Here is a 22,502-nt window from a genome sequence, read left to right as displayed (position 1 = left end):
GGGAGCTTCGTGCCCTGGATGTGCATCCCACAAATCTCCATCAACTGCAAGATGCTATCCTATCAATATGGGCCAACATTTCTAAAGAATGCTTTCAGCACCTTGTTGAATCAATGCCACGTAGAATTAAGGCAGTTCTGAAGGCGAAAGGGGGTCAAACACAGTATTAGTATGGTGTTCCTAATAATCCTTTAGGTGAGTGTACAAACTCACACACATGCAGAGTTGATGCCACTGACCTTCTGACACAGATAAGAATCACTGCAGTGACAATACAGACAGACAGCACACTCCCCAGGACAGCTGGAAGCACTATCTTCCACTTGGCTGGCATTCAAAGCAAAAGACAAGACAGTATCATATTTCATATTTCTCAGGTGTTCTTTGGGGCGTCTGGAAGGGAGAACAATCTGTGAACATTCAAGGTTCAACTGAACACAGTGTCTGGGTAGTGAAGCCCCAGAGTCCTCTACAGCTCAGAGAGAAGGATGAAGGTCCAGGAGGTCCTGGGTTTGATTCCCAGCCTGATCACTGGACATTGTGTGACCCGTCAGGGAGTTCACTGACCCCTCTGAACTTCAGTACTCACATTGTACATCCACAGCTACAGCTGTAGAGTTGTGAGCTCCATGTTTATTCTGTGCTTCACAGTAGTACTGCCCACTGTCTCCAGAGCTGATCTCTGTAATGTTGAAACTCTGCCCTGATCCTTTCTTCCAGACAGCAGCTCCATTGGTCTTAAACCAGGTGTATCTCTGCACTGGTGGGTTTGCATTGCTGCTGCAGGTCAGGGTGACAGAACTGCCTTCCACTATTTCACCAGAGGGGCTGACTGACACTGAGGTGTTCACTGGGGCATCTGAAAGAAAAAGCAATTGACTGTTTTTCATGTATGTACCACTTAACAAGCTGTGGATAAACATTGAGCACATAAAACTTATTTTACTTTTTCCTTCAAAGCTCCTTTAAAGTTCCTAGTACATCTGGATGGGAAGTGGAACTGCAATTCTTATTTAAATACATTAAAATTGTGCCTAATCTCTAACTGAATATACTCACAATTGACATCCAAAGTTATCGGTGTAGATGAACTGTTGATATAGTCTTTTAAAGCACAGGAGTAGTGTCCAGAGTCCCCATAGGAAACAGGATTAAAGCGCAGTGTGTTGTCTGGTGTCTGTGTGTGAGAGATGGGTCGGCCATTCTTAAACCAGCTGAGCTCTGTCTGTGTTAGAGAGCAGCTCTCTGTGCTACAGGTCAGGGTCACACTGTGTCCTTCTCTCACTGCTCCATTCATTCTTGATGACTTCATTGTCACCTGTAGTTCTGATGGAAATTATAATGCATATCTGTAATCAAAGTCCAAGTTGAAAAGCAAATGTTTGTTACCCGTGATCAATGCTGTGTCATGCACTCTACCCACTCTCCGCACCAGGAAGCAGGTCACTTCTTGTTTTATTGAGGGGGAGAGCCAGTCAGGTGGGAAAAGCAGTAACGGCATTACATATATATTTTCCATGAAAACATACATGATATGAGTTTGAATAGGAAATATAGCAAAATTTATAGGAAATATAGTCATTGACAAGGATAGAAATAATGATTTTTAATTGAAATAATAATTGTGTCCTTCAAACTTTGCTCTCATCAAAGAATCTTCCATTTGCAGCAATTACAGCCTTGCAGACCTTTAGCATTCAAATTGTAAATTTTTGTAAGTAATCTGAAAAGATTTCACCCCATGCTTCCTGAACCACCTTCCACAAGTTGGATTGGCTTGATGTGACCTTCTTAGGTACCATATGGTCAAGCTGCTCCCACAACAGCTCAATAAGGTTGAGATCTGGTGACTATGCTGAAAACACAGGAATGACAGCAGGTGCTCTGGACTGATGAGTCAAAATTTGTAGCAGAAGGCAGTTTGTTCGCTGAAGGGCTGGAGAGCAATACACAAATGAGTGTCTGCAGGCAACAGTGAAGCATGGTGGAGATTCCTTGCAATTTGGGGCTGCATTTCTGCAAATGGAGTTGGGGATTTGGTCAAAATGAATGGTCTCCTCAGTGCTGAGAAGTACAGGCAGATACTTAGCCATCATGCAATACCATCAGGGAGGCATCTGATTGGCCCCAAATTTATTCTGCTGCATGACAATGACCCCAAACATACAGCGACAGTCATTAAGAACTATCTTCAGCATAAAGAAGAAACAGGAGTCCTGGAAATTATAGTATGGCCCCCACAGAGCCCTGATCTCAACATCACCTAGTCTGTCTGGGATTACATGAAGAGAGAGAAGCAACTGAGGCTGCCTAAATCCACAGAAGAACTGTGGATAGTTCTCCAAGATGTTTGGGCCAACCTACCTGCCGAGTTCCTTCACAAACTGTGTGCAAGTGTACCTAGAGGAATTGATACTGTTTTGAAGGCAAAGGGTGGTCGCACCAAATATTGATTTGATGTAGATTTTCCTTCTGTTCACTCACTTTGCATTTAGTTAATTGATAAATATAATCTATTAACATGTCTATTTTTGAATGCATTCCTACTTTACAGCATTTTTGCACACCTGCCTGAAAGCATATGATTCACATAATTTTCATTCTCATCAAACCATTCAGTGATCCCTCGTGCCCTGTGGATGGGGGCATTGTCATCCTAGAGACCATTCCCATCAGGATAGAAATGTTTCAACATAGGATAAAGGTCATCACTCAGAATAACTTTGTCATGATTTGCAGTGACCCTTCCCTCTAAGGGAACAAATGGACCCAAACCATGCCAGGAAAATGCCCCCCACAGCATAACAGAGCCTCTGGACCCCCTCACTGTAGAGGTCCAGCAGTCAGGCCTGTACCGTTCTCTTGGTATCGCCACACATGCACTTACCTACTTGTCAAGAATATGGTGAAGGATGACTCATCTGACCATATCACTTTTTTCCTCATCTCTGTAGACCAGTGCCTATGGTTTGTGCACCCCTGAACTCTCAAATGTGCATTTGTCTTTGTACTGAGGGGTTTATGCACTGCAACCCTCTCTTTCTGACTCAGATAAACAGATTTTCTCTTAACTCAAAGAATCACAAATCTTACCAGAGACAGAGAGAGTCATCCCAGGCTGACCAGTCCATTTAGCTTTAGTTGTATTGGTCAGAAATCTGAATCTATATCTCCCACTGTCAGCCGTTCTTATGTCCTTTATCTTCAAAGTGCAGTCCTTCTGTTTATCCCCCAGGTACTCTGCTCTGTGATTGTAGTCAGGACTAATAGAACTCCCTCCACTGTGATACACATATGAGGTATCAATGCAGTTTTCATGATCCCGACACCACATCACTTGTGTAACCTCTTTAACTTTGTCAGGATATCTATAAGAACAGGGAAACACCACAGAGGAGCCTCTCACAGTACAGATGGATTGCTCTGGATAGGTCACACCCCACTCACTGCTGAGGACACCTGCAGAAACACCAGGCCAGTCGTCAGCATTGGCCAGTAAGAGGTACAGCAGTGCTCAGGATAATGAGTGTAAGTGAGTGTTACTACATTCATATATAAGTATGCATGTATAGATGTATGCATTTTGCAATAACGTAGACAAGCTGTACAGTGAGGGAAAAAAGTATTTGATCCCCTGCTGATTTTCTATGTTTGCCCACTGACAAATAAATGATCAGTCTATCATTTTAATGGTAGGTGTATTTTAACAGTGAGAGACAGAATAACAACAGAAAAATCCTGAAAAACGCATTTCAAAACAGTTATAAATTGATTTGAATGTTAATGAGGGAAATAAGTATTTGATCCCCTATCAATCAGCAAGATTTCTGGCTCCCAGGTGTCTTTTATACAGGTAACGAGCTGAGATTAGGAGCACTCTCTTAAAGGCAGTGCTCCTAATCTCAGCTCGTTACATGTATAAAAGACACCTGTCCACAGAAGCAATCAATCAATCAGATTCCAAACTCTCCAACACGGCCAAGACCAAAGAGCTGTCCAAGGTTGTCAGGGACAAGATTGTAGACCTACACAAGGCTGGAATGGGCTACAAGACCATCACCAAGCAGCTTGGTGAGAAGGTGATAACAGTTGGTGCGATTATTCGCAAATGGAAGAAACACAAATTAACTGTCAGTCTCTCTCGGTCTGGGGCTCCATGCAAGATCTCACCTCGTGGAGTTTCAATGATCATGAGAACGGTGAGGAATCAGCCCAGAACTACACGGGAGGATCTTGTTAATGTTCTCAAGGCAGCTGGGACCATAGTCACCAAGAAAACAATTGGTAACACACTACGCCGTGAAGGACTGAAATCCTGCAGCATCCGCAAGGTAACCCCTGCTCAAGAAAGCACATGTACAGGCCTGTCTGAAGTTTGCCAACATCTGAATGATTCAGAGGAGAACTGGGTGAAAGTGTTGTGGTCAGATGAGACCAAAATCAAGCTCTTTGGCATCATCTCAACTCGCCGTGTTTGGAGGAGGAGGAATGACCCCAAGAACACCATCCCCACCGTCAAACATGGAGGTGGAAACATTATGCTCTGGGGGTGTTTTTCTGCTAAGGGGACAGGACAACTGCACCGCATCAAAGGGACGATGGACGGGGCCATGTACCATCAAATCTTGGGTGAGAACCTCCTTCCCTCAGCCAGGGCATTGAAAATGGGTCGTGGATGGGTATTCCAGCATGACAATGACCCAAAACACACAGCCAAGGCAACAAAGGAGTGGCTCAAGAAGAAGCACATTAAGGTCCTGGAGTGGCCTAGCCAGTCTCCAGACCTTAATCCCATAGAAAATCTGTGGAGGGAGCTGAAGGTTCGAGTTGCCAAACGTCAGCCTCGAAACCTTAATGACTTGGAGAGGATCTGCAAAGAGGAGTGGGTCAAAATCCCTCCTGAGATGTGTGCAAACCTGGTGGCCAACTACAAGAAACATCTGACCTCTTTGATTGCCAGCAAGGGCTTTGCCACCAAGTACTAAGTCGAAGGGGTCAAATACTTATTTCCCTCATTAACATGCAAATCAATTTATAACTTTTTTGAAATGCGTTTTTCTGGATTTTTTTGTTGTTATTCTGTCTCTCACTGTTAAAATACACCTACCATTAAAATTATAGACTGATCATTTCTTTGTCAGTGGGCAAACGTACAAAATCAGCAGGGGATCAAATACTTTTTCCCCCCACTGTATATATGCACAAGCATGCAGCAGCAGCTCAGTAAGAACTAAATATCACAGTTCTTTCTTTGGAAATGAAACCTCTCAACTGTGCTGTGGACGCTGGTGAAAAAATAGCTGAAAATAAGTTGTTATGGTTATTAATACTTTCTTAATCATGCCCTAAACACAGTAGATATTTTTAACTATGATGTCATATGTTAAAGTATCTGTAAGAAAATTAAGATTGAGAAGTAATACATCATTTAAAATAAGCATTACAACTGAATGTATCCTTTCACTGGGAGGAAATTACATGATATATAGTGGACTTAATGACATATCTTGTTCTTAAACAATACTTGGATTATACTCCACTATACACTAAAATTGTAGTCCCAGAAAAATCACACACCACTACACAATCACAAAAATGATGTCTGTATCTGTGAAACCATATATATATATATATATATATATACATACATATATATATATATATATATATATATATATATATATATATTATTATTATTTTTTTTTGTTTATTTTGCATCTGCGATTGCATTTTTGAAATCAGCAGATCATGTATCTGACATTTCTGATATCTGAAATTCTGAATGAAACAATTTTTATTTCTTATCAAAAATGCAATGTAATTGAATGAGCAGCTCAGCAAGCAGATGAGTCACAGATCACCAGGTAAGAAAAAAATATAATAAGATTTAGAGAAAGCATTCATTTAAAATACATAACACAAAAAATAATAATCCTGCTTTCACTGAGAAGGAAAAGTGTTCTCTCAGCGTTAAGGCATTTTGTAAGGTGCCCAGTAACCAAGCAATATGTTATAGATAATGGAATAAACTGCTGCATGAACTATATATTTAAAATAGGATCACAGAGTTACGACAACATAGTTATATGTCTGTGATATGTGTTTAATCAGACACTGCAGTGGAGTGAGTAAAATGCTCAGTGCCCAGTGATACTTTTTTTTTTTTTTTTTTTAAACAGGCTGTTGAGAATAATCACAGTATAGAGCTGGTATGCATTAATGTGAAAGGTGTTACCAGGCATGAGGAGTAGAGTTACCCCCAGTAAGCACAGTGTCTCTTCCACACCCATAGCTGCTGTCATGGTCCCCTAGCAATCACCCTCCATCTCTGCTAGAGGCCACTGTTTCCCTGCTTTTTCCTTCACTTCTCCCAGCTCTCATCTGTCACTCAGTCACTTAATATTCCGAAGACCCTTATGCATTCTAGTTCTCTCCCTCTGTTCCTATTCGCCCTGCACCTGCCAACCTGGTTTCCTGTCTCTTTATATTCCCCTCACTTCCCTCACTCAGAGCGAAGTTTTGCCAGTTCTAACTGCAATCCCTAGCCTTGTCCCAGTGCCGGTTCTAGCCTTGTTCCCTCGAGCCCTGTATCTACCTTGTTCCCTTGACTTCCTGCCTGACTTCCCGACTCTGTCTCACCTTTGCCTGCTCTGTTTACCTGATCCCACGACCCTCGCCTGTGACCTCGACCACGTACCTGCCTTGCCTGTATTGCCTGTTTTGCCGTTATCCGACCCACGCCTGTCTGACAATCCCACGACCAGCACTGCACTTGGGTCCCCTGTTCCCGTGCTCCCTGAGGTACCCGTGACAGCTGCAGCTTCAGTTCTGTCCTTCTGCTCTAAATCAACATGTCATTTATTACTGTGGTCACAGGAGAGAAAGCAAGTTCCCCTGCATGGAGGGAGTAATGGGCAGTTTTTATAGATGGAACTATATAGTAGTGAAGCAGACTGTGCATGTCCCAATGTGACAAACACTTCCTGACAGTGCTCTTTGAATCCACATTGAAGCCTCAGAAGTCCTTGTGATCTTTAAAATGCATCTGTGCAAGGAAAAGGACTGGCCTGGTACTCATAGTTTTATAGTAGTTAAGCAGCTTGTTATACCAGGCATGTTATGTGGTGCGGGGGTGTGAAACTGTCAGTGTGACAGAAGTCAGTGTTACCAGGCAGGAGGAGCAGAGTCGCCCCCAGTAAGCGCATTGTCTCTTCCACACCCATAGCTGCAGCTTCAGTTCTGTCCTTCTGCTCTCTGTCAGTGATGAGGTGTTAGACCACACTCCTATAGGGGGGTCACTGCAGAGACACAGGAAACAAGATCTGTAGGCACGCAGTTGAAACACTTCCTGAAATATTTTCACTCATTATTAAGAACACCTATAAAAACATTGTGCATGTTATCACTGAATTCATAGTTACATGGTGTGTCTGGTCCAATATGGATTACAGAGAGGCCAAAAGAAGAAACAGGCAACTTAAACTGCAATTAATTTTCATTTACAAACCACATCAATAAATACAGAGTCTCAGTAGACAGAATTCTCTGCTAGCCCAGGTTTTAATGCTGCTCCTGTCAACTCTACTTGTTTGTTTTGAGCAAGCTTGAGAAACATCCTTCAATTAATTCTCATCCAGATGCCCATATAGGGAGAAATGAAGCTTTTTCTATACCAATCGAGCTGAAGCAGAACCCACTAGAGCAGAAAAAACTTTCCTAATATGGATGAGTTCCCGAAGCTACTATTTTTTAAATCTTTAAATAATATGAAAGCAATAGAAAACCTAGAAATAAAATGACCAAAGAACATTATAGCAGAATGCTACAGAACTTCCAGAACTTTATTTTATTGATAAAGTCTGCTAGTCACCTAAATACTACCACAGGACACACGTACAACACTTTGATAACTTCTTACCCATATGGAACATTAACCCTTTATTAACCAATTAATTAATTAACCAACTTAAATCACACATCATTGTCTCAGACCAAATGGCACTATAATAAATAAGTAATTATTGACCGACCTTCACGATTGTCAGTCTTTCATCCAACAGGAAATATGAGGTATGAACTGAAGGAAGCTGGCCACAAGCACAAGCAGTGCAATCTGAGGGAGCTGGAAATATTATTACTTGATTTCTTAGCTCAAGGGTACAACAGAAGTGTCCCCCTCCTGCGATTAAACCCAAAACCATCCACACTGGAGTGCAGAGCCCTAACCACTGCTCCACACTGCTCTTCTTCCTCTTGTCCTCTTGTTATTGTACTGATTTGTATTTTAATCAATGTGAAAATCTGAGGACATGCAGAGATCAATGCACAGCTCTGTGCTGCTGTATGGTGTCAATGCTGTATGTGACTCACAGTGGCTCCAGGTCCCTTGGGTTGCTCAGTGTCGTGTAGAGAGCTCCGCACTCACAGGCTGTGCTCTGCACTCTGACTGCCTGAGGGCTACCAGTGACACTGGGGACTTTTAAAACATGAAAATAAATCTTTATATAGCACTGGAGTTTGTTTCCTTCTCTAAAATGCACAGCGCAGTGCAGGAAGTCACAAGTCAGAGAGATCAGAAATCATGTCTAGAATTCATGATGTGGAGAGCAGCAGTATATGTAGTCTAAAATGCAACAGAAAAATAAACTAGTGTCAAAAAATAATAATTAAACTGACGAATTCAAAGAAACAACTGATTTCAAACCAAATGGAGTTTCAATTAAACATTTGCACCACCATCAGGTAAACCAAGCAGGCCATCATTTTTGGAAGGAAGACTAAATTATTATTATTAGTAGTATTAGTATTTATTTATTGGCAGACACCCTTATCCAGGGCGACTTACAAAATATAAGAGCATTACAAAAATCCGTCAAATCTATCTATCAATCCTTACAAATGCAAACATTTTAACTAGCTAGGAAAAGGAAATGAGGAAAGCTAGTTTATGGTTTGGTATGGTCTGTTGCAGTGTGTTGTGAATGGTTGGCACTTCAGTTTTGTGCATCTTAAACGGTCAGCTTTAGCAGTTCAACACTTGCCTGTGCCCGGTCGGGTCCCGGGTCCTCGGGTTTGGGTGGACCCGTGAAGACCTCTATTTCAGATATAGTTCCATCTATAAAACTGCCCGTTACTTCCTGCATGCAGGGGAACTCTCCTGTGACCACAGTAATAAATCACATAGTCTTCTAACCCAAAGCTGATGTGAAGCTCAGTTACTTCGACACTAGGTTCTTCAGTTGTAGAAGGTGTTGTAGTGTACCAGGTTACTTCTACAGTTTGCTTTAAGTTAACAGTGTGTGCCTCCACCTAGAAGGACTGTGCACACCAGCCAGGGTGCCCAGGAATGGTTTCTAGGAAACTTGATAATTACTCAATGTACCCACAACTACTAGCTTTTAATTGAAACCTGACTGCTCCTGTTGCAACCGTCCTGCTCCTGAGATACTAAGTTTAAATTATGAGATACTAAGTCGAAATTATGAGATACTAATGTCACACCCTAGTGGGTACTTAGGGGCGACTACACTCCATGACTACACCACCTCCTTTGTTACACAAGAGAGGAGTTTGTCTACAAGCATGCAGCAGCAGCTCAGTAAGAACTAAATATCACAGTTTTTTCTTTGGAAATGAAACCTCTCAACTGTGCTGTGGACGCTGGTGAAAAAATAGCTGAAAATAAGTTGTTATGGTTATTAATACTTTCTTAATAATGCCCTAAACACAGTAGATATTTTTAACTATGATGTCATATGTTAAAGTATCTGTAAGAAAATTAAGATTGAGAAGTAATACATAATTTAAAATAAGCATTACAACTGAATGTATCCTTTCACTGGGAGGAAATTACATGATATATAGTGGACTTAATGACATATCTTGTTCTTAAACAATACTTGGATTATACTCCACTATACACTAAAATTGTAGTCCCAGAAAAATCACACAACACTACACAATCACAAAAATGATGTCTGTATCTGTGAAACCATATATATATATATATATATATATATATATATATATATATATATATATATATATATATATATATATATTGTAGACCTACACAAGGCTGGAATGGGCTACAAGACCATCACCAAGCAGCTTGGTGAGAAGGTGACAACAGTTGGTGCGATTATTCGCAAATGGAAGAAACACAAAATAACAGTCTCCCTCGGTCTGGGGCTCCATGCAAGATCTCACCTTAATGATCATGAGAACGGTGAGGAATCAGCCCAGAACTACACGTGAGTATCTTGTTAATGATCTCAAGGAAGCTGGGACCATAGTCACCAAGAAAACAATTGGTAACACACTACGCCATGAAGGACTGAAATCCTGCAGCGCCCACAAGGTCCCCCTGCTCAAGAAAGCACATGTACAGGCCTGTCTGAAGTTTGCCAACATCTGAATGATTCAGAGGAGAACTGGGTGAAAGTGTTGTGGTCAGATAAGACCAAAATCAAGCTCTTTGGCATCATCTCAACTCGCTGTGTTTGGAGGAGGAGGAATGACCCCAAGAACACCATCCCCACCGTCAAACATGGAGGTGGAAACATTATGCTCTGGGGGTGTTTTTCTGCTAAGGGGACAGGACAACTGCACCGCATCAAAGGGACGATGGACGGGGCCATGTACCATCAAATCTTGGGTGAGAACCTCCTTCCCTCAGCCAGGGCATTGAAAATGGGTCGTGGATGGGTATTCCAGCATGACAATGACCCAAAACACACAGCCAAGGCAACAAAGGAGTGGCTCAAGAAGAAGCACATTAAGGTCCTGGAGTGGCCTAGCCAGTCTCCAGACCTTAATCCCATAGAAAATCTGTGGAGGGAGCTGAAGGTTCGAGTTGCCAAACGTCAGTCTCGAAACCTTAATGACTTGGAGAGGATCTGCAAAGAGGAGTGGGACAAAATCCCTCCTTAGATATGTGCAAACCTGGTGGCCAACTACAAGAAACGTCTGACATCTGTGATTGCCAACAAGGGTTTTGCTACCAAGTACTAAGTCGAAGGGGTCAAATACTTATTTCCCTCATTAACATGCAAATCAATTTATAACTTTTTGAAATGCATTTTTCTGGATTTTTTTGTTGTTATTCTGTCTCTCACTGTTAAAATACACCTACCATTAAAATTATAGACTGATTATTTCTTTGTCAGTGGGCAAACGTACAAAATCAGCAGGGGATCAAATACTTTTTTCCCCCACTGTATGGTAATGCCTTGGTAATTGCAAACATGAGATGCAAATGTATTCTGGGACTGACATTAAACATGCAAATAGCGCAATCAATAATTTGACTGAATATTCAATTTTTTGTGGGATATCTGTGGCACGCATTCATCCAAAGCTGGCTCAAACAGCGCAATAAGAAATGTGCAGCCGGGTTTGCGAGGTGCAAACAGATTTGAGCGACACGGGAGGAAAATGCTATATTCCAATGTCACACAAAGATTTGTGCCATGTTAGAATATCTCTCCTTTTTTGGGGAATCGATATTGTTTAAGAGGTACACATTTTGCACTGAAAATTGCGCAAAGTTTGAATTTCGGGCCCATAGTCTTTTTCTGGTAGTGTCTGACGGTAGTGTGCTTGAGCTGTGCTCTGCCCCAGTCAGTACTGTTGTTTCTTAGAGCGTGACTGTTATCCTTGCTCCTGGGGCAGTTCTGGATGTGGCCCTATGGGGACTTACCCCAATGTATCATTATATAAACTTGTTCTGGTTGAGTTGAGATCTTCCCTTACCAGTCTGCCCTGTTCCCTTGTGATGGTTTGGTTATACATTAACTCCTCCCACTTTGGGTAGCATTCTTTGAATGATAATGATCGATTTTGTTATCTGAAAAAGAGAATGCTACCAAAAGGGCTGCAAGGTTTTAAATTGAACAAAACAAAAATATCCATCTATCTACTCACACACAAACAATTTGAAAATGTTTAATAATTTTCTTCCATATACTGTTTCAGGTTGGAGTTTAAATGTATTTAGTTGGCTGCCATTGTAAGTGGTCTGTGCATCAGTCTCAAATATAGGTGTCAGCTTCAGCAGTTTAACACTTATCTGTAGGTTTATGTGTGTGGGTTTGAGGTGTTTATCTAGTTTGTGAAAAGACTTCATAAAAAATGACAGAGCTGAGGTTATTTTAACACTTTGGTTAAAGTTAGTGAGCAGTGCAGAATTTGTGTGCAGGAGTTCTGATCTCCCCTTTTCTCAACTACTGACTGGTCTAAAACTTTCACACGCATTTTCATGGTCTTTTCTCAGTTGAATCTATTTTCACCTCTTAATGTTACTGATAGTTATGATTGTCATTTGAAAAGAGTTTAGCCACTTTTGACTCTGACAGAATGAGTTTAAGTTTCTGTGGCTTAAATAAGAGCATTAGGAACCCTGCTAACACAGAACATTGCCCAGCAATGTTGTATGTTAGCTGGGAAACAGTCACCTCAGTGATACCTATACACCATATTCAGTCCATGTCTCTGCTTTTATGTTTTAGAACTGAAGAAATATACTCTCCAAGAAGTAAAGGTTCTAATAAGAACTTTTTAGGGTTCCTGGGGTTGATACTGTGGAGAAACCCTTAAAGGTTCTTAATAGAACCTATTACGAAGGTTCCTTGCAAACAAGGATCCTTAAAGAACCTTACATGTATCTTAAATCAACTGTGATCATGATGTAAAAGAGTTCTTAAATTATCCCTTGTTTTTAAGATGGACTTCACAGTTCTTAATCAAACCTTTTAATGAAAACAATCTTACGAAAAACACAAACTAAATAGAACAGCTTAAGAACCTTAACTTTTTAGAGTGTAGGGCAGGGCCATGATTTGGGGGCCCCCTTCACTTTTTTCCTGATCCCATTTTTTACAATGACATACATTTAGTGGTTTACACATTCTTGCCCCAGGCTCATAGTCATAGTCAGCAGCACCCCATCATGTGTAGTCTGAACTCTGTCAGTCAATAAAGGTCCCGATTGATATTTATTACACAATTTGCAGGTTTAAATTAGTATATCTAGACCAGCTGTTCTCAAACTTGATCAAAATGAGCCACCCTGAGCAATGACAAAAAATTACTGCGCCTCCTTATAAAACAATACAATAAAATGTTGCTAAATCATTAATAAAAAAGTAGGGATTTTATCAATACAGTATGAGTTGCAGAAGTAGGCTTTACATTTTGAGATCAAAAACAGCAGAAATGGAAACAGCTAAACTAAAAATGTACAACCATTTAAGATAAATATGACACAAACCAATTACACATTAATTCCATATAATATTTATGAAATTTTATTCCTACTTTATCCTCAATGCCCAAAGTAATGGGATTCAGGGTTGCAATTTAGACACATAAGTCATCTTCCAGAGAAAGCCAAGGAAGATATTTTGTTTGTTAATGCTGAGAAGCCGCTCCATGTAAAGTCCAGTTTTAAATAAGTTTCGTCTTATTTTTTACATTTGCGTTTTGCTGGAACCTCCGCTGCTGCCCTCACGTCACGTCAAAACAAGAAGAAGCACATTAAGGTTCTGGAGTGGCCTAACCAGTCTCCAGACCTTAATCCCATAGAAAATCTGTGGAGGGAGCTGAAGGTTCGAGTTGCCAAACGTCAGCCTCGAAACCTTAATGACTTGGAGAGGATCTGCAAAGAGGAGTGGGACAAAATCCCTCCTGAGATGTGTGCAAACCTGGTGGCCAACTACAAGAAACGAGGGCAGCAGCGGAGGTTCCAGCAAAACGCAAATGTAAAAAATAAGACGAAACTTATTTCAAACTGGACTTTACATGGAGCGGCTTCTCAGAATTAACAAACAAAATATCTTCCTTGGCTTTCTCTGGAAGATGACTTATGTGTCTAAATTGCAACCCTGAATCCCATTACTTTGGGCATTGACATATATTTACATTTTCTACACTTTATTTTTAACTAGCTGGAGCTCTTTGACCTAGAACAAGCTACAACTGCCAAATCCCATGTGCTGATTTTAACTTACTAGCTAACTTAATAATTGATGCTGCGGAACTAGGTTGTAGTTTTATAGCATAGATTTTCACCGAGGCAGAAAAAAAAAGAAAAAAAGAACAAACCTCTTGCAGATCCTATTCAAGGTAAAACTCGCTACAGATGCAAATACAGCCACCATGTTATAATAAAACGCTATTTGGTGGCAGATAAGGTGAACTTGGACTGTCCAATTAAAGTATAAGGAGAAAAAAACAGCTTGGTTTAGCTACACATAAATGTCATCGTCATTGAGACGGTTAGTATGCAAGCAAGCTACTGCACAGCAATAAAAACGAAGCATAATGAAATAACAACTACCTTTTGCCTGTGCTTGTTTTCCCTTCAGTTTATGTTTACGCTTTTGTGTGCCAGATTGGTGCATTCTTGGTATTTTTTCTAGAGCAAAACATATTTTTGATTCCATGATCAAACATAAAATCCAATCTGAAAACTGATCACTGTGATCAATAAAAAAAAAATAGAATAAATTCAATGTATTAATTATTATTTTTTTATCTAGGGGGGCCCCTAGCGGCTGCGGTCTCTAATCGGCAGCTTATGCCTAGAAACGGCTCTGGTGTAGGGTGTTTTGCAGGAGAGAATCTATTAAGATGACATGATACATAGTTCAGCTTTGATAATGAGCTCCGAGCTCTTGAGAATTGCATTTATTTATTTTTAAGGACATTTCCTCTGTAATTAAGATGACATGATAGATAGCTCGGCTTTGATAATGAGCTCAGAGCACTTGAGAATTGCATTTATTTATTTTTAATTTCCTCTGCAGTACATTGTTGTTTAATCTGTAGGCTACTGCACATAGCATGTTGTTCTTTTTAAAATCTAAAAGTCTACCTTGACCTAGCTGATTTAATGTTCGAACCCTAAACTGAACTAATATTTTCATTAATTATTTTAATTATTTTAAACAGTAGGGGTTTTAAGTTAAGTATAGAATTGTATAAAGAAATTATTGAAGAACCAACTATTTTCTTAGACAATTCGAAAAGTTTAAACTAAGCAGATTGTTACTTCAATTAAGGTTAAATTCATTAATTGAGGGCTCAGTTGGAACAAAAACCAGCAGGGTAGGGGGTCCTCCAGGACCAGAGTTGGGGACCCTTGATGTAGGCCAGTGGTTTTCAAACCGGTCCTGGAGTACCCCCTGCCCTGCTGGGTTTTGTTCCAACTGAGATCTTAATTGCTTAATTGAATCCTTAATTGGCCTAACAAAGCACTGTTCTAAAAAAAATAGTAATAAACGAATATTTTTTTAATGTATCATATATGCTCCATTTCAGATGCTACAAGATGCAACGGGAATAATCAGCCAACAAACCCTCCACAAATTAAATTCGCTCAATTACAAAATATGCATTTAAACAAAGTGCTTCAACTAACTTAAACAGTAAAACATAATAAAGATAATGTAACAGGATAGGTACACTACTTATTGAAACTTGCCACACTAATAACATTTTGCAACAATGTATCGATAAGGAACCATGATACCCCAGTATAACTAATACTAGCAGCCATGTATTAATTGATCCACCTATATATCAAAACAAATCAATCTAATTACTCTAACAATAACGACTGGCCCCTTCCCCAAGACTCTAAAAGGTGATCACCTCAACGAGAGGAAAGCAGATTAAAAGCGCAAGAAGCAGCGTAAAAGAGCTGGAAGCGCAGAGGGAATGGAGCAGAGGGCATAATGGGAGACCGAGAACACAAGCAATACTAACCAAACTGCTCAAAAACACTTCTTAGTTTATCCCTCCGTTTGTTGATTATTTATTGATATAAATAAATCCCCAATATCCCGCGTCTGCTCTGGGTTACTACAGCTCAATCTGCTCGCCCAGTAACACATTTACATTCAGCCTCCTATATTTCTATCACCTCGTCTGATGACTAACTGGTGAGGAGGAAGGACAGTCCTGCTCACTTCTCTTAGGGGATAATGCACTAAAAATAAAGACTCCCTTTTATGATTATGTTTCCTGGGTATGTAAGGTTATTTGTGTATTTCTATGAATGTTTAATATTATTAATATTAAATTGTTAGTGGGCATTTGGAATATGTATTGTTATAGAGAAACCTGTTCTAATGGATGGACACATTGTGTGTGCAGCGCTGGAGAGTGTTCTATGAGACTGTCATTACACCGAGCACCGCTATGCTTTTCACTGGGCTATAGCAAAACATCAGCTAGGACTTTTCTCTTTATGCACAAACCCATGTTTGCATTGGTATAGTTTAAGGATTTAATGAAGTTTGCAATTGTTAATTGTCTTGAGGAACACATAACTATTGAAAATGACAAGTCCTCACTATCAACATCAATAACAATCTGAGGAGTGGGGAGACTTTTCATGTCACCTGTTGTATTATTTGAGTGATTTCAAATACAATGCTACCAAACAATTTGAACCGTAAACAAGAAGCTCTTTAAAACATATCAAGGAACTGAACTCATCAAAATTAATTTTACAGAAGTTGAGAAAATCAACAGTGTTAAGGCTGGTTTACACTCCGACGCTCGACCATCGCCCGACCACAAACTCAGCGACAGCGATCAAGTTCAGACGCTCTGGGAAACCTGATGAATCACAGATGACCAGAGGCGATCATGGTGTGTGTGTGTGTGTGTGTGTGTGTGTATGTATGTATGTATGTATGTATCACAGAGGGTGCCAACGTTCCGTGATTCTGTATTTTGTTTTATTATTGCACTTTTATTATTATCGTTTATTTGATTTAATTCGTATTATTCACTATTGTTGAATCTGCGGGACTGTGACCACCAACACGGCACACCTGTATCACTGAGCGACGCCTTCACTCACAGCTATTACACTCAGCGTTGGATAAAGGCTGCCCTGCTAGAACAAAGGGACGGTGGAGTGGTGAGAGAACACAGCTTTGGACAGGGACAGGGACAGGGACAGGGACAGGGACAGGGACATCGGCTGTGAGGCGGGCAGCCGGTAGACATGAACTCCTCGCAGGGTCGGAGCGGGTTCCTGCAGACCGGGAGCCATGTAGCACAACACTAGCTGCTGAGCGCAACGACTCGAGGTTGAGGAGATGATATAAAGGACGATAACTGGAGAGAGACAATTAATTAATTTACACAACGCTGTGTGTACGATTGGACTTCCCTCGGCGGCGGACGGCGTGTTGGGCTTCCGGAGCAGCAGACGGGTGAGAGGGACGCGCTGAACGCTCCCTGTGGGCTTGTGAGGTTGCAGTGCACCTGCGAGCGAGCGTGTCCTTGTCCTGAGACGCTTCTTTTCTGCCTCTGTCTGTGGGTTGCTGTTGCTTATACGGATGGACGGGCTCCTCGGTAGTGGGAATCTCTAGCCGGGACAGAACCGGAGACGGCGCCGAGTTGGACTGGTGGAAATCGGGATTGTTTTATATATAGTCTCTATAGAGACTATTGATTCTCTCCTTTGTTTTCCTCCGTATATACACTCACCTAAAGGATTATTAGGAACACCATACTAATACTGTGTTTGACCCCCTTTCGCCGTCAGAACTGCCTTAATTCTACGTGGCATTGATTCAACAAGGTGCTGAAAGCATTCTTTAGAAATGTTGGCCCATATTGATAGGATAGCATCTTGCAGTTGATGGAGATTTGTGGGATGCACATCCAGGGCACGAAGCTCCCGTTCCACCACATCCCAAAGATGCTCTATTGGGTTGAGATCTGGTGACTGTGGGGGCCAGTTTAGTACAGTGAACTCATTGTCATGTTCAAGAAACCAATTTGAAATGATTCGACCTTTGTGACATGGTGGATTATCCTGCTGGAAGTAGTCATCAGAGGATGGGTACATGGTGGTCATAAAGGGATGGACATGGACATTTAAACGATGCCCAATTGGCACTAAGGGGCCTAAAGTGTGCCAAGAAAACATCCCCCACACCATTACACCACCACCACCAGCCTGCACAGTGGTAACAAGGCATGATGGATCCATGTTCTCATTCTGTTTATGCCAAATTCTGACTCTACCATCTGAATGTCTCAACAGAAATCGAGACTCATCAGACCAGGCAACATTTTTCCAGTCTTCAACTGTCCAATTTTGGTGAGCTTGTGCAAATTGTAGCCTCTTTTTCCTATTTGTAGTGGAGATGAGTGGTACCCGGTGGGGTCTTCTGCTGTTGTAGCCCATCCGCCTCAAGGTTGTACGTGTTGTGGCTTCACAAATGCTTTGCTGCATACCTCGGTTGTAACGAGTGGTATTTCAGTCAAAGTTGCTCTTCTATCAGCTTGAATCAGTCGGCCCATTCTCCTCTGACCTCTAGCATCAACAAGGCATTTTCGCCCACAGGACTGCCACATACTGGATGTTTTTCCCTTTTCACACCATTCTTTGTAAACCCTAGAAATGGTTGTGCATGAAAATCCCAGTAACTGAGCAGATTGTGAAATACTCAGACCGGCCTGTCTGGCACCAACAACCATGCCACGCTCAAAATTGCTTAAATCACCTTTCTTTCCCATTCAGACATTCAGTTTGGAGTTCAGGAGATTGTCTTGACCAGGACCACACCCCTAAATGCATTGAAGCAACTGCCATGTGATTGGTTGGTTAGATAATTGCATTAATGAGAAATTGAACAGGTGTTCCTAATAATCCTTTAGGTGAGTGTATATATATATATATATATATATATATATATATATATATATATTTTTTTTAATTATTATTTTAAGCAAACTTTCAAGTCGGCGACCATCTCTGGGGTGCAGATTGCTCTGTGCACCACTCAGACTCTTGGTTTTATAATGTTCCACTGCGCCAAAGTGCATTATTAAACCATTATAAAATATAATATAGTGTAACAATATTATCCTTGATCTTCTCCTGACCACCCGTCTTCAGATTTCCATATGGCGTTCTTCAGACTGGCTTAAGCCTGAACGAGCGTGATGCATTTTACAGTAGGCATGTATACACGTTTTGCATTGAATTTTATTTAAATTGGCCTTGCATCAATTAAGGTTCTTGTAGAATTCTAATCTAAGTTCCATAATATCCATCTTCTGTGATATAGGCTATTCTCGTAAAGCTGATTGGCTAATTCATAATCTCTAACATAATATGCCCACTTTATTTTTGGGTCATCAGCTCCAGAGCAGCTCTTTTTAGTAATATTGTTTTTATGTCTGGCATAAACATCCTTCAAACTTTTGAAACGTTTTTGCTCTTTTGCTTGAATAACAAGACGTATTAAATGTACACGCATTTACATTATCCAAATATAATCACAGCATAATTATGTTTAATGATGAAAGACATATCTATTCACATAATATTTCGAGATAATTAAGAGCAATGTTGTGGTATTTGTTACAAATATTTAATTTAATTTGAAAACTAATGCGACTTTTTTAATAAAGAAAATAAATTTGTGCATCAGACTTGTGCATTACATATACTTCATTGTCCAAGTAAAAAAAAAAAAAAAAGACCACCAATGTTTCGCAACAAATGTACGATGATTTAACTAAGCTAGTACAAATTGTAATACAATGTTCTTCTCATTATGTTATACTAACAAAACAATTAGTTACACATACAATCAGATGCAATTGCCCGTCTTCAATGGGCAGGCGTTATTTATTTATAGTATTTATTCAGGCTAAACACACATGTGTCTGTCTATATACATCCTGGGCCGGCCCTGACGAATTTGGTGCGTAGAGGCAAGATTTTAGCTGGTGCCCCTTTTGCATCGCAGCCAATTTCACCACCGATCATTGTGTTCATACACTCACACAGAAACTGCATAGCTTTATGTCTTTGAGATTTTCTTTATTTTAGAAACCAGTACCCAGTTATTTATAAAGCTGATGTCTTATACATGCTCAACAGAACCAAGCCCAATTAAATAACGCATTTAATATTAAATAAGTAAATGTGCAGTAGCCACTTGCAGATCCCCAGATCAAAACACAACAGAAAGACATGCAACATCGTATATTTAAATCACTCCGCAGAGGCATTAAGGAGTAATAAGCACCAATTGTATTCACAAATAGATGAAACATTTAAAAGAATTAACGACACACGTCTGGCCGCTTCTCAGTGACTGAGCTCCTGAATCATCTGGACTCGTCTGGCTCAATTCTAGATAAACAGATAAACCAAAAATAAGGCCTTTAATAAGCCGTCATTCTGATAACTGTAATTTTAATTGTCAGTTTTGACAACTTTTAAAATAGTTGTGTGAATGTTCCCTTCTGTCCTGTAGCCATTAAGTTATGTTTCTGCCTAATTCAGTGTCCTCTTACAAACACACAACCAGTTTCTGTGCATCTTCACACACAGTGCCTGTACTTAAGAATGAAACCGGCTCACTGAAGAACAGTACAATGCGAAGAAAATATGATCACTTCTGTTTTTCACTTGTGACAAATTAGTTACAAATTCAAATACATTCGCTACATAATTCATTACACAACTGGCCGTATATTGTCATTCACACTTTAAGCCATTCCCCGATACAGAAAATTAGACGCCTATCATTGATATTTAAAAAATGTTATTTTGAAAATAACCACAGTTAACGTGTCATATATACAACCCGGTACTTCAGACTATTACATATTCTACTTTTCAGTACATTATAACTGTACATTTAAATATTTTAAAAATAGTCGTGAAGGTGTTTCCAGCGGCTCTCCGCTCTGACGTCATCTGAGGAGACGCCTTCAATACTGGAGCTGCGCAGGCGCTCGACGTCATTTCCACGTTGTTTCGAGGTTGAAATCTAGTTGCGACGTGGATCAACAAGAATACATCCACTATTTAACGTGGTTTTGGCAAGGATTCATCAACGTCGAAATATACATTGCTTTCAGTTTAAATAGACGTCGTGACAGTCAAAACAACAAACAAACCCACAGATAACAAACACAATGTCCTCTCAAACAAATGTATTTCCCCAGACAGTACATATTTCATGTGTGTATTTTGAGTGACACGGTAAAAAATGCGCAAAATTCGCCTTAATAAATAAAACACGTATATATACAGCAGACATATATATGCGTTAATATACATAAGTACACATACATGTATATATGTGTGTGTGTATATATATATAATGGTACTCTATGACAAACCGCTTAACTGACGAATCAGAGTCGGGAAGGGTCAAGTAATCAGCCAATTACATGAAAGCGGGAAAGCCTCTGAACTTCAACAGCCTGGGAAGAGCCTCCATTTTAACTGCGCTGGCTGTACACTGCAAAAAACGTAGGGTTATTTATTTTACCCAATAGCTGCGTTAAACATATTGGGTCGTTTGCTGGGTTGTTTCTATAATAAGGCACTAAATTGCGTTAAAACTGGTCTCGCAAGGACATTTTAAATTTCAACGGTCGACCAGTGCCACCGGCAACAGAAGAAACAGAGGTAAGTTAATAATATTCCGTTATATTGTAACGCTTTTCGTTTTCTTTAACAACATACAATAATAGCTGATTAATTAAATACATAAATTTACCCCTAGTAATTTTGGGTCTGCTATTGCTGCTCACGGCTACCGACTCCAACACTTGCTATAAAGCAGCCTGTTTGAAACTGTGGCGCAGAAACTATTAATTGGGATGCTCCCCCTCACTTTCTGTGTTTGTCCCGACACTTTTGGAAATCATACATAATATTTCATATTACGGACGTGTTTGATATTTACTTTTGTCACTGTGACTGGTTACAGGTTATGTTCACAGTTATTGTGAGAACAAAAAAGTGAATTGACTGGTTACTTTTTCATGCAGTAACTTAAATACTGCATGTAAACTGTTGTGTGAACGGGACTTTGTCACCTGTTATTAAATATGGTTGTCAATCCCAAACACTGACTGTGTGAATGTGGCCAATAAGGTCAACTAGTTAAATATATTACAGATCAAACAACTTTTTGGGGTAAACTATCCCTTTAACTTAATTATGTTGGTGCTGGATTAATTGTGTTTGTTCTGAATAGTTCATATAATATATATAGTGAGGGAAAAAAGTATTTGATCCCCTGCTGATTTTGTACGTTTGCCCACTGACAAAGAAATTATCAGTCTATAATTTTAATGGTAGGTGTATTTTAACAGTGAGAGACAGAATAACAACAAAAAAATCCAGAAAAATGCATTTCAAAAAAGTTATACATTGATTTGCATGTTAATGAGGGGAAATAAGTATTTAATCCCCTATCAATCAGCAAGATTTCTGGCTCCCAGGTGTCTTTTATACAGGTAACGAGCTGAGATTAGGAGCACTCTCTTAAAGGGAGTGCTCCTAATCTCAGCTCGTTACCTGTATAAAAGACACCTGTCCACAGAAGCAATTAATCAGTCAGATTCCAAACTCTCCACCATGGCCAAGACCAAAGAGCTGTCCAAGGGTGTCAGGGACAAGATTGTAGACCTATACAAGGCTGGAATGGGCTACAAGA

Source organism: Amia ocellicauda, chromosome 12, assembly GCF_036373705.1.
Source record: "Amia ocellicauda isolate fAmiCal2 chromosome 12, fAmiCal2.hap1, whole genome shotgun sequence".
Taxonomy (NCBI): Eukaryota; Metazoa; Chordata; class Actinopteri; order Amiiformes; family Amiidae; genus Amia; species Amia ocellicauda.
Note: the sequence above shows the minus strand (reverse complement) of the source record.